Source organism: Euphorbia lathyris, chromosome 4 (genome assembly GCF_963576675.1).
Source record: "Euphorbia lathyris chromosome 4, ddEupLath1.1, whole genome shotgun sequence".
Taxonomy (NCBI): Eukaryota; Viridiplantae; Streptophyta; class Magnoliopsida; order Malpighiales; family Euphorbiaceae; genus Euphorbia; species Euphorbia lathyris.
In genome coordinates, this window is record NC_088913.1 from 20,331,473 (window position 1) to 20,346,603 (window position 15,131).

The 15,131-nt window shown below is 33.0% G+C and overlaps 1 pseudogene; it reads right to left on the reverse strand.

Annotated features, from left to right (window-relative positions):
• Positions 1–12,023: 12,023 nt before the first annotated feature.
• On the reverse strand, positions 12,024–12,142 carry LOC136228309 (5S ribosomal RNA; annotated as a pseudogene).
• Positions 12,143–15,131: the final 2,989 nt, after the last annotated feature.

Genomic DNA, 15,131 nt, shown 5'->3' on the forward strand with positions numbered 1-15,131 from the left:
TATAGAATGAAGCTTCTGATGGCACTATTTATAGAGACGTCTGGACATCGGTCATTTCGAATTTAAAAATAACCGTTGGAGGGAAACGGCTTCCTGTCGTTGTCATCCTGACTTGCTTAGAGCTCTCGGCCAATCAGATTTGAGTATCTTCTGTCCTCGGTCAGCTTTTGGTCAGCTCGGCAGAGTGTGTCTCCATTTATGGTAATGTCAACTAGACAGCATACTGTGTCGTTTGAACTTTACCCAAAGTGGAAATACTTTGTCTGGAAGTTTTCCTTAGCCAGCTGCTGTCTTGTACGCTTTGTCGAATCAACTCAGCAGCTTCGTTCCGAAGTTGTTCCCTGAAGGTCTTCTAGATCCTTCTTCCGCTGAGTTGCGTTTTGTCCATAACGACAACGTTTTGACATTCGCGGGCCGAGTTGCCTTGAATCGTTTGACTTGGGCTTTGACTCTTGTATTGGGCTTGGGCCTTTTAATCCTTATGTCTTATAAGCAATTTTTAACTCAACATTGAACAAACACATTAGTAGAATAAATCAAAGCATTTAAACTTAGTGTGTTTAGAATATGTTTTTAATTATACTTAAACAATATTGTCAAATCAAAATTATGTGGAAAAGTGTTTCAACACATAGGACCACAAATTCTAATGTTTTCTTCCATTAACTTCATCATTTATTCATATCCACATCAGTGTAACTATTATTTATACATAACTCTTAGTAACTCTCAATTTCAACCTAGACAATTCCATCACCAATAAATCCACAATAAAACTTCAAATATCATATATGATATGATACACTTTATATTCGTATCTTCCTATCCTTAAACCAAATCTCACTTTACTAGATTTAAATCACAATTGATTTCATCAATTGCATATATATCAAATATATTTCACCTATCTCCAAGGTCTATAGACTTCAAAAAAAAAAAATCAATTTTGACCCCCTAATATGTATGAGATTATTTTTTTTCTTAGATCTTCCAAATAATTCGAATCAATAAACATCATACACCTATAATCACATTTCATCATAATAATACTCAATACTCTTAATTTGATTCTCATTATATAAACTTACACTACTCCTCCAACTTTCAACTAAAATAACTTGACTATGATAAAAGTACTATATAAATTTAAATGTCAATATATGTATCCTCAACTATGCTTAAGATCAAAGAATTTTATCCTCACTATTCATATCCTAATTATTTCCTCAAACAATATTTATTTTCATATTAATCATCAAATCATGAACTCTACGATTTTCTCCCACTTTATTTATCATTGATCACCACATCAGTCTTTCTCTAAACATCATTTATATAACTCTCCATAATTCTAAACCTCTACCCGATAAAGTTCAACAATAGATCTGCACTTCGAATTCGGATATCATTCCATAACTTGTTAAACTCCTATCATAATCTCCAATTTATAATCAACCTCCAAAACAATTAATTGAAATCTCCACATTTTCGCTTTCTTAATCACATATATATTAACTTCAAAACTCATCATATCATTTCAAAGTCTCCTAACCTTACTTAACATCTGAGATATGTATATTTTTAAGCTAACTATTAAACTCTCAAATATAAACTCCAAGCCATACTTAATATCAAGTATGTAACCCATATCACCAAATATCAAATAATTTGCAAATTTTCATACACCTAATATTTTACTAACCATCAAATCCCATTGCTACCCCTCATTAGCTCGTTACTCAATCCTCGAAAAATTCCAAATTATTTCTTAGCTTCCACCAAATATTCATATTCCTCAATGATTATCGATTATTTCTTAGCTATCACCAAATATCCATATTCCTCAATTACTATCGAGTATTTCTTAGGTATTACCAAATATCGATATTCCTCAATTACTATCAACCTTAGGTCCGAAGAATTTAACCTAGAGCTTTGATACCAAACTGTCATACCCGATCCTAGACGACCTCAATTGGCATCGGGCGTGAAATAGAAAGATCATAATCAACACTTAGGAGTCTCTAATTTATCTCAATATCATAATATCATATTATATTACAATTGAAATATCAAAGTTCTAACCATAATTCTAACAATAAGCAGCCAACTTCCAAACCCCGCCTAATCGGTCGGTAACCTTCTCTATATCCTGTACTTTCTCACCTAAAAACATTAAAACATTTAAAAAGCGTGAGACAAAAATCTCAGTAAGAAACTATCAGCTATAAAAACCAACTTTACTTAACATAGCTACATATATACCTTTATAAATGGATTTAATCAAAACCTTCTCAAATATACTCAAAACTTAACGTTCCATCAAACCATTTCATAATCAAATAAATCTTTTATCAAACCAACTTGTAATCAAATAAATGTTTTATCAAACCAACTCGTAATCAATCAAACGTAAAACCTTATATCAAAATCAATCATAACCAAAAACATAATCCAAATGAACTCAAAACATTGTATCCATCATCGAGTTTCTCCCCTTAAGTATCAATCCATAACCACATATATAGTCGATACGTCTCTTAACATTGCCTATCCCATATGGTCTTACCCAACACTTCGCTGCCATACCCAATAGGTTTTCAGACTGTGTACACAGGCCATATCCCTCACTGAACATGATCTTCAAATATAAAACCACCGATCCGGATAACTCTCGATGGATATAAAATCATAAAATCATAACGTGCTCAAATTTCAAACTATTTCATAACCATAAATCATTTGGCTTCAATTAGCCCTTTTGTATCATAAAAATCATATTTGGACTTCAATCCAAAATAATAACAACAATAACCGCAACATGTTTCTCAATCCAAAAATAATTCGTAAAAAATCATCCAGATTCATTTTGTTCAATGTAGATATATATTGAAACCAAAAAACATATATGTATATATGTAAATCAACCAAATTAAGCCTTAAATCAACATAATCAAGTAAAAGCTGAAATTCACATAGAAGCATAATCAATAGCTTCATTTGAACCGTAATTTCACAATAAAAAGCAAAATCATAAAAAATCCTAATTTTACAAAATTCCTGCATAACCCTAAAATATCAATTTCTGAAAAATCTTTGATATATATTTATCTATATACATAAAACTCAAAATATAGTTGATAGTTACTTACCTTGGCTATTAATTGAAGAAAACACACCCGTTCAATTTTCCTGTAAATTCTGTCTAAGACGTTTCCCTCCAACCACTGCCGAAACTCAAAAACTCTTCGATTAGGACTTAGATCTATACATAAGGATGCTAAGGTTTAAATATCAAGTGATACGGACTGTCGAAACTCCGTAAATCAAAGAAACGGTGGAAAAACGGTCGAAGAACGACGAAGAGGCAAAAGAAAAAGAAACAAAAAGAAAAGAAAGAAGAAGACGCTGGAATCCGGAAGAAAAGTTGGGATTTATATCCAATTTTTGGCAAATATCTCTTTTGATCCTCTATCTTTCTATAATCTTTTAATAATTACTCTAAACTTTTAATTTACATATAAACCCATCAAATTAACTCCAAACTTTTCCCATAGCACCAAATTAACTTCACACACCCAATAATTATAATATATACTAATATCAAAATATAAATTTTAGAAATTTAGACACGGACGTGACAACCTATCATATGTTTCTCTACATACTCGATTTACTTTTTTTTTTAACTCAATTCAAACTTTTCCTCTCTATAAAAAAAATTCATATTTTCTTAATGGAAATAAATAATGAATCATTTTGAATGTGTAAAGGAGAATATATATTTATTAATGAGGTAACAAAATTTCATATATTTCTCTACAAAATTGACTTACTTTTTTTAACTCAGACTATTATAGCGATATAAAACACTATTTAACCCCTCTTCTATCCAAAATTTATATATTTGACCTCTAATCTATTATTTTATCAGTTTTAGCCCCTCACATATCCAATTAAATAAAATCTCACTCTTATTGATGGTGACTTAACTAGCTTGAATTATATTATCTACATGGCATTAATCACCAATCGTGAAATAAAGACTTGGCAAATAACTTAAAAATAATTACCACATGAAATTAATCACCATTCAATTTGCCTTTGAAATATGTACAAACCTAAAACTTTGAATTTGGACATTATAAAAACATGAAAATATGCAATATACAAAGCATTATATGTTTGTCTTTATTATGGTAAATAAGAATTTAAAAGTTAACTTTGTTTTTTGAAACCACATATATTAAACCTTTACTTAACACATGGTTGAAAAAGATATATTATATCAATATATTAACATTAATAATTTTTTTATGGCCATTAATTATCATGTAGAAACAACCAATAATAAAAAGAAAAAAAAAGTCTTATTATCTTCCTCGAAATTTAAATTGCAATTTGTTATTAATGGTGTGATAGTAAATCGGATATAAAAATTGCATCAATTACTACAAAAACTAATTATGTCATCTCAAGTTGCATGTTTCATCAATTAAATTACTATTGCACATCCTAAAAATTTGATTTTTATTTCACATTCATTACATATCTATACTATATATAATTATGCATGACGTGTAAAAATATCACAACACTTCTAACATTTTAATCTTATATACATGGTTATGTGATTTTGCCATTATGTTTTTTCTTTCTTTACCGAAACTGTTGTGATTCAGTTTCATTTAGCATTAATTGTCAAGTTGAAATTAATTGTATAAAACACAAATCGACCTATTAGTTTTGGAAATGAACAATCACCCAATCGAACTATTCAGCGAGGTGAATCTCAAACCGAATCCATGAATTGGAGGCTTGAGCAATCTAATAAGTCTAGAAAAAATTAATTCATTGACAGTTGTACTCTATATAATTTATACACTGCATTGTAATTAATTCATATGTTTTTTTAGTTGTACTCTTTATATTTTTTTTAATTACTTAACGCATCATTTTGTTTTATACTTGACTTAGTAAAATGCCTAGTTTTATCAATAGCCAATAGAATAATGACAAATGTATGAGATCTGTTAGGATATATAAATAGGATTATTTATTATTCAGATATTTCCTTAAAGTTTCTTAACTACAACGAGCTCACGTTTAAGTTCTTGTTTTACCACAATGATTTTTCGATTATCGTCAGATTTTACTAGAATATAAAAATAATTTAAGTAATGCAAGTCAAAGCTACTTATGTTTTATTTGTGCGTTTTGACTAATCTTTCTAGTTTTCTGAAAATATTTTTATCTTTACACTACAAGAAAATCGAGAATTACCGGCGGAATTTTCCGGTCGAATTTGTTCCGCTGCAAATCACCTGCGCATTACCGGTGGAATTATAACCGCTACTGATCACCGGCGGAATTGCAGCGGAATTACAAAACCGCCCCAAATTTCTAATTTTTCCGGCTGAATCGTTGGTAATTTATTCGCTGCAGAATTGATCCAGGAGCAGGAGATCCGATAGGAGCAAGAGATGAGGGAAAATTAGTGGTGCGAGTTGATGCTGGAGGCAAGTAAGTAAAATAGGCAGCAATGATTTTTTGAATACGAGTCTGTCCTGTTCTGAGTGTTTTCTGAATGCGATTATGTTGTAATTAGATCAATATATTATTACAAGTGTTTGATTTTTCACTTTCAGCTTGCAACCTTCTTATAAAGCATCACAAAAGATTAGAGATGGTGTTATGATGCATCCCCATCCATTGGGATATTGTTTTAAGACCATTCCTTCAAATGTTCTACAACTGTATTGGGAAGAGTTTCAAGTATTTATGTCCTTTTTCATTAGGTATTAATTAGGTGCCTCACTTGTTAAATTTAATTAGGACTTGTATACATGTAAATAGGTATTAATTAGGACCTGTATGCGGTTAAATTTTGGGATAAACCAATAACCCTTGTATATTTTTTGCTGTTGAGTATTCTTCAAACATACAATTTAGACAATTTGCATCATAACTATTCACGGATTTTTGACATTTTTTTGGGAGAAAGGAGGGCCGTTGGTTGGGTTGGAGCTGGCTAGGCTGCCATATTTGAGATTGTAGCTAAATACACTAAATTTTGCTTAATTGGATGCTTTTGTGTACCTGACAACCATTTACTGCTATTTATGCTTTATGTGTTTCTTTTAAAAGGAGTTGAAGCTAACAAGTAAGAAATTGACTTTGTTTGTATAATTAGCATCTTCTGAACATACTGGAAATATTAAATAATGGCTTGTTATATAGTTATTGCACTTGAATTGTTGAATCTAGGACTAACCATGTTATGCTTGTTATATAGTTGTTGCACTTGAATTAAAATTGGACGTTTCTTTTTTACTAATTGCTAAATGTTATTTTGTGTGTGCTTTCTTTTTGGTGTTCTCTTTTCACTCCCTTGCTGCCATAATTAAATAGTTACTATGTTTACTATTATTTTCTGCATCTAGATTATATTATCTTTTTGTGTTTCCTACGCATTAGAAAGTTCTAATCCTCTTTCATGTTTTTGTCATTCTTTTCATTTTGTACAGACAACACTCCTTGGTCGTGTACCGACTGCTCATGAATTATTTGTATTCACTCACACAAAACGCCATGATGGTACTTCTTGGTCTGATCCTCGTGCTCAAGCTGTTGGGGTAATTAACAAAATTTCATCTTATATATTTTTTAGATAATTATTTTATAATCAATATGATTTACTCACAATAACTTCATAAATATTTAGGAAGAATACATTCGTGCTGTGGCTCTCAGCGCTCAGAGGGAAGGAGATACAGCAGTAGATTTTTTGAAGACTTATTTTGAAGTTGTTGGTGGACAAAGTAAAAAGAGCAGACTATACGGATTGGGTGATGCTGCTTCTAGTTTCTATGGATCAGCTACATCTCATTGTTCATCTACACCAAACACACCAGGTGCATCAACTTCAACATCATCATCTCACCCACATTCTCATTTGCAGTCACAGTTAGATTTATTGCATAGGATAGTACAAACTCTTTCTGAGAGTCAAGAGCAATCTCGTGAGGGGATTCAACAGGAGGGACATGGTTCTCGTGAGCTTCATATTGGTGTCACTCCTCAAATGATTGAAAATGTCATAAAGAGGCAAAATGATATGGAGGTGCAGATGAGAGAACAGTTGGGATCTTTGCAGGATGTTATATTGCGGTTTGAGTTAGAGTTTGCCGAGATACGTGAGAGTCAAGCACCACATTCATCGTCCAGTTTGGTTGAACCTATAGATAGAGATGAGCTAGATGAGAATGATTTAACATAGGATGTATGGTTTTATCTAGATGTAGCTATGAAATATAGTTTTATCTAACTCGGATAGAATATAGGGTTTTTCTTAGATTCAATAGGATATTATATACTTTTTATCCTATCGTTTATCTAGGTCGGATAGTTACAATATATATTGTTTTATGCTAATTACTACTGGATATTGTTTTTTGAAGTACTCAATATTATTTTATAATATATATTTTTGGTTTGACAGGTTTATTATTCACTATTTATAAATATATTGTCAAATTATTTATTCTATATAAAAATGAAATAAAATTATACAAATTTCGGACGGATTCTCACGAATTTAATATAATACAGATTAATGCAGGAATAACAAATTTCTGACGGATATCGACGGTAAATATCCATCGGACCTTATTTTGCCGGCGGAATTCCGCTGGAACCAAATGGTCGGTATTTAAATTTACCGGTGGAATTTCGCTGGAACGAAACGCTCGCTGTTTATTATTTCCGGCGGAAATCTCCTACCGAAATGGGCCGGAAATATTTTCCAGCGGATTTAAAATATGGTCGGTGTGCGGGAGCAGCGGCCTTTTTACCGGCGGATAATTTCCGCTGGTAAACCGTCGGTAAGTTGTATTTCCGACGGATCTTAGTATCTTACCAACGGATTTTTCCGCCGGTAATTCGCGATTTTTTTGTAGTGTTAATTTTTTTTATTGTTATTAAAATATTATAATAAATTACATATTTCTATAAATGAGGTTTATACATAATTATTAAAATTTAAAATAGATATTTTTTTAAATCCATAAATTCAATATAAGAAAATAAAGATAAAAAGGAAAATGAACTTACGCCATGCTAATAGAAGCGGTAATGGTGTATCCAATAGGAACTCCAACCATGGTTATATACTGAGATAACTCACAAAGCTTGTACTTGATTCCTCCTATAATGAGAGTAATCAAACCTCAATTAATCACATAAATTAATAACTAAAAACGTGTTATCCCTGAAATTGAGATGAGAATCATCTCCCTATCTCGTGAGGAAATGATATCGGACTTTATATGAATTAGTATCACTATAAGAAAAACATCCATTAATGATTAAAAAAAATTAATGATTCGACAAAAAACACTCATTATATGGTAACTTTAATTAGCGGAAATAAAAACCACTCATTATTAGTTATCAGAAATTTCACTTTACGCCATATATTAACATCACGGTCCTTATAGGTGGAATTTTTTTTGGGCGCCATATATTCCCCCCAAAACAAAATGTCAGAATCTAAAGTGAACCTAATTGAAGAAATAGAAAATACTCTACAATGCATCTGTTTTTCTACAAATAGAAACTCACTCTCTCTCTCTGTCCCTCTCTCTCTCATTAGCTCTAAGAAGGCTTCGCTCTACCCGCTCACCATCTTATCTCTTCAGCGATCTTGCGGGAGCTATGGTTTTCTCCTTCTCGTGGGAGCTAGGCCTTATGGCTTGGTTATTTTAAGGTTTGTTTTCTCTCTCTTAGATCTGTCTTCCCTCTCTCAGATATGTCTTCATTCTATCTCGGATCTGTTTTCTCTCTCTCAGATCTGTCTTTTTTCTCTCAGATCTGTCTCCATTCGATCTCAGATCTGTTTTCTCTCTCTCAGATTTGTCTTCTCTCTCTCAGATCTATCTTCATTCGATCTCGGATCTGGCTGCGGCTGGCTAGGATTAGAAATGACTTACCTTATTTGGAACTATTGGGGCCTCGACAACCCCGGGCAGTTCAGGTTCTAGGTGAGTTACTAAAGACTCACAGGCTGCAGGTGGTGCTTTTGATGGAAACTTTGGTGGATAGTGGGCGTATGGAGAGGTTAAGGCGACAGTTTGGTTTTGATGGTTGTTTTGTTGTTAGTGCTAGGGGACATATTAGGGTTTTGCTATGTTCTAGAGAGGTGCTTTGGGCTATGGTATCAAAAGCTATTCTGATCATCATATTGAGCTTGATGTCTGATAAGCCTAAAATATACCTAAAATAACATATATAATTACGTCAGTTTCATGTTTAAATTATGTTAATTATATTCTTTTAGAATGATTTTACGTTTGTATTTATTTCTATTGTGCAAGGTACTAAATTATTTGGAAAAATCCAAATAGGAGCTAAAACGGAGTCAAAACGAGAGAGAAATCAAGTTTGCGAGTAAAAGATGCATACGAGATTCAGAGGCCATGCCAGAGACTAAGGAAGCAACTCAAGAAGAGAGCAAAAGTCTCTGTCGCGATCGAGATTCCCAATATCTCGATCACGACACGCGTTTTCTTAGTAAAGAAACGCGAATTCGTGCACTCTTCCCTTCAATCCAAAGACGCGACCGAGATTATGATAATCTCTACAGAAACAACAACTTTGATAGACACATTTTACATATTTTTAATCCAAAACGACATGTATATTCATCCGGATAGAAACGACTCTTCATCAGCGGACACATCCCTTCAACACAACTCATCAACAACTATAAATAGAGGATGGATTTCAACATTCAAGAGAGTTAGAGATTTCTAGTTTCAATTTTGTAAACGCATACTTGTTATTCAAGTTGTTCAATTAGTTAGATACAAGACACATATATTATCGTTTAAGTCCGAGTATTGTTCTAAGTCAAGTCTGCACTTTGGTAGAGGCTGAGTAGGTTCTATTCCGAGGATTCAGCGAGAGGAACCATTATAGGAAGCGGTCAGGTTCTGACAAACCTACGAAGTTGAGGAAAGGATTGACAACCCCGAACTCAATTAGTTAAAATGCTATCCAAACTTCTTTTTCTCTGTTAACTTGTGACGTTTCATGACAAACTGATGAATTATCTTTTCAATGCAATTCATTTTTACTGTTGTTATTTTAAGTCTCATCTAGCGATATTCTTAAAGTAATTTATTTGGTGTTTTCATAAAAACCTTTTTACGCAAATCTTATTTCCATGAAAACTCTGTTGAACACTTAAGCAAATTTGGATTTATATTTGGTTATTTGTGAGAACTCGATTAATCGGATATAAAACACCAAATTTGATTAAGGTTTTCAGTCTTAGACCTATTGTCTGCAGTTCAAAGCCTAATAAGTTGAAATAATTGATAAATTATTAGACATTAATAATCAGATCAAAGTTATAAGTTGTTTTCTTGCTTTGTGTAAACAAGTCTTGAATTCTACTTTAACCTAAACGTAATTTCTATAAATTGTAATCTAAACTATTGAAAAAATTAGAATTAGAATCTATATCCATTTAAACCAATTAACGATTTTTCTATTAACCTCGAGAAAACGAATTTAATCAAAATAATAAGTTTTTTATTTATCAAAACGTTCCCTATGGGATAGATATCTTTTTATTACTACAAGCGAAAGCCGTGCACTTGTAGAAATCGCTCAATAAAATATGAATTAACCTAAGGTTGGGATTTGAACATGCAAAATGAAATTAGATAGCGAAAATTCAAACTGATTTGTTCATACCTGCCTAAATTATTGATTGTAATCTATGACTTTGTTCATAAGTTGTGAGATCGTGAATTTTTTCTGCCAAATAAAGTACTACTAATCGATGATTATGGATTTGTATTCCAAACTGAAATTTGAGATAGGGACTGCTGAGCCGTTGAGGGAATTGAGAGATTTAAGAAATCGCAGCTTCTGTACTTTGAGGGAGAAGAGGAATAATTTGCAGCTTAGCTTAGGGTATCAGTAAGGGAAGTTTGCAAGCATTAAGAAATCAATGAGAGAATACAGTTGAAGAGTTGGCCTAGAATGTGGCTTCTTGAAAGAGAAAGTTGATCAATTGGAGTCTTACAGAGATCAAACGATAAGGATTGAAGCAGTTGAGGAAATGATGGAAACAGAGAAGTTGTGAAGATTAGGACTCAGAAATATAATTTGCTTTCTATCAATACACGTCGAAAATCAAAGAAACAATAATTTTAAAAATTAAAAAAATCTATAAAAATTACACCTATGCTAAAACTCTATAATTATGACATATAAGCTAAAGCTCTGATATTCTGCCAAATGTGATTTTTGTTTCCACGTTTTATATATATATATAATAGATTTGAGGGAGAAGAGGAATAATTTGCAGCTTAGCTTAGGGTATCAGTAAGGGAAATTTGCAAGCATTAAGAAATCGACGAGAGAAGACAGTTGAAGAGTTGGCCTAGAATGTGGTTTCTTGAAAGAGAAAGTTGATCAATTGGAGTCTTGCAGAGATCAAGCGATAAGGATTGAAGTAGTTGAGGAAATCATGGAAACAGAGAAGTTGTGAAGATTAGGATTTAGAAATATAATTTGCTTTTTATCAATACACGTTGAGAATCAAAGAAACAATAATTTTAAAAATAAAAAAATCTATAAAAATTACACCTATGCTAAAACTCTATAATTATGACACATAAGCTAAAGCTCTGATATTGTGCCAAGTGTGATTTTTGTTTTCATGTTTTATATATATAATAGATAGATTTTAAAATAACCTATCAAAAAAATTCAGTAAAGGTTGGTTGAAGTGTATGAACATGGATAACCCTTAAACACACATAAAAGGGCGGCCCGGTGCATTACGCGTCCCTGCTAAGAGAGGGTACGGGGAGGGGTCCCACCAGAAGGGTTATAAAGGGCAATCCTTTCCCTGCCAAATTTTTTGGCAAGAGGCCGCTCATACGACTCGAATCTGTGACCTCTCAGTCACACGACAACAACGTTTACCGTTGCGCCAAGAAAATTTTCGGGTGCAACACGAGGACTTTCCAAGAGGTCACCAATCTTAGTATTACTCTCGCCCAAGCACGTTTGACTCCAGAGTTCTGATGGGATCCAGTGCATTAGTGCTGGTATGATCACATCCTTAAACACACATAACCAAATATATTAAAAAAAAATTGAGCCACCAAAATAAAGAACTCGATCTCAATGCAAATGTGGGGAGAGCATCAGCTGCAGAATTACCTTCCTTAAAAATGTGGATAACTTTGACGATATTTTGACACATGATATTTAAGCAACGAAGCCAATCGCAAAGAAGTTCTCATGGCACCCGCAAAGAGTGAGCCCTAAGCAGATTTACCACAACGAGAGTCACATTCCAGTCAAAGAGGGAACCGATTTGATTTAGATACTTTAATTACAGCAAAAGGAGCTTTCAATTCCCCAAACAGTGATGGGATTGCAAAAGCCCCCTTTGTGAAACCCCTTGAAGTTCGAAAGATACCACCAGCTCTCGCATGAGACGGAATCCCCACAGTAGCCCCGTCTGTATTAACTTTAATCTATGTCGGTAGAGGAAACACCCAATGAATCGAAATGGTATGAATATGAGGCTTAATGATTCCTTGAATGCAAAACCTCTCCAAAATAAATTTATCCCGAATGAATTCGCCATATAACCTTTGAGGAAAAAGCTGACTTGGGCGATGACAATTTTCGGACAAACTCCATTAAAATAACATTATTATGTAAACGCCACAAGATCTATATAGCATAGACGATGGCGTCATTCCATAAATTAAAAATTTGTGAATGAAGCAATATCATGGATGCTTTATTAATTAAATGTAGAATGGATGATGAGCAATCCACAGTAACACCAAATAAACAACCAATTGCCCTCCAAATCTTTTTCGCAAAAGATGCAACTAAGAAAAATATGATCAATGATTTAGATGTAAGGACATTTCAAAAGAAAATGAAATCCTAAACATTTATCTATATTTTTTTTTTGGAAAGTCTAATGTGAAATATAGAGTAACTTAAAACCATTGGGCATTGTTAGTGATATTTTCAAAATATGCATATTTCAATTTCATCATTAATTAAGGGTGTTGCTATTTACCGCATCTTTTTCTATTTACCGCCCCTTCCTTACCATATTTGCCCTCCTCATTTTTTTTGCCAAAAAATTTGAAAACTCTTCTCTCTCTCTCTCTCCCGAGCAAAACAAAAATTTGACGGAGAATGGATCCAAGAACTCCGGAATATGAAGACTTCTTCTCAGAAGAGGTAAAAATCGAGCCTAAAACTTTAAATATTCAAATTTTTTAAAAAAATTCAAAATTTTTGTAAGGGGCGGGTCTTGGACCCGCCATTACTCTTGAGCGGACGAGTGATTTTGCCTGGGCGGGCCTTTTGGCCCGCCACTTGTTTAGGGATGGCGGGTCAGGGGACCCGCCACCCCTAAATAACGGGTGGGCCAAAAGGCCCGCCCAGGCAAAATCCAAATGATTTTACGGCCCGCCACTAGTTTAAGGATGGCGGGTCCTTGACCCGCGATCCTTTGAAAAATGGCGGGCGAATTTTGCCTGGGCGGGCCAAAAGGCCTGCCATTTTTTAAGAAGTGGTGGGTCCCTGACCCGCCACTCTAACAGAACGGGCGGGCTAAAACGCCCGCCCGTTTTGTTGTAATGGCAGAACGGTGACCCGCCATTCCTTGCGAAATGGCAGGCTACCGACCCACCCAGGCAAAATATGGGCGGGTTAAATTTAAAAAAATTAAAAAATTACTCGACTTACTGGGGGAAAGATCACGCCTTTTCCTTTGCGTCCACGACCCGCCATGAATTGTTCGGGTTTAAGGTTCAAATGAGGAGAGAAAGTGGTGTGTGAGGGGTTTGAAAAGTGGTGTGTGGGGGGAGGGGGTTTGAAACTTTTTTTTTTCAAAATAAAGGGAAAGAGCTAATAAGTTTTTTTAGGGGCGATAAGTAGAAAAAGAGGGCGGTAAATAGCAACCCACTTAATTAATGAGCACCTATTTTTTCAACCTAAAAGATTTTTTTTTCATATTTTCTTAATGAAAATAAATAATAAATCATTTTGAATGTATAAAGTAGAATCTGTATTAACTAATGATGTAACAACTTGTCGTATGTTTCTCTATACACTATAAAAAGAAATTCATATTTTCTCAATGGAAATAAATAATAAATCATTTTGAATGTATAAATCACAATCTATATAAATTAATGAGGTAACAAAATGTCATATGTTTCTCTATACGCTTAACTTATTTTTTTTAACTCGACTATTGCTCTTTGTAAAAAAAAAAAAAAATTCTTTTCATTATTATTACTTTTTTTATATAATTATGGATAGACTTTTTTTTTAGCAGGAGAACATCACTACTAAATATGAAGGCATAAAATATTATTTGACCCATCAACTATCCAAAATTTATATATATGGCTTATGACCTATTATTTTCTCATCTATCCAATCAAATAAAATTTCACCTTTATTTGATGGTGAGTTAACCGATTTGAATTATATTATCTACGTTGCATTAATCACCAATCAGGAAATAAAAACATGGCAAATAACTTAAAAATAATTGCCACATGGATTAACTAATGTGGAAATAGAAATTAATGGAAAAAAATAAAATTTCTTCTCCCTAGCGCCTTCCCTTCTCAAAATCGATTCCATCTCTAGGATTCTTTCACCTAAAATCGATTCCTACACATCTGTTCTGTAATTCACGAAGTCGGTCCCTCCATTCTCAAATAAGTATCATTTTAGAATTTTCACACAAATTAAGAAACATAATTAATATGCACTTAAATTAATAAATTTACATGGATTAACTAAATAAAAATTCTCTCTCCTATTATGATTGGAGAAGAAACATTGAAAGCTTAAAAAACACATAAATCAAGATAAAATTTAAATATTTAGACCAAAAAATTATACTAAATTTTATTGAAAAACGGAAACGATACTTAAAAAGGAACAAAAACAATTATCTAAAACGACACTTATTTGAGAATGTAAGGAGTAGTAAATACTAACTTGACTAATAGTTAATTCTCATTGAAAGTCCCAACACCAGTAATCATAGGACTAAG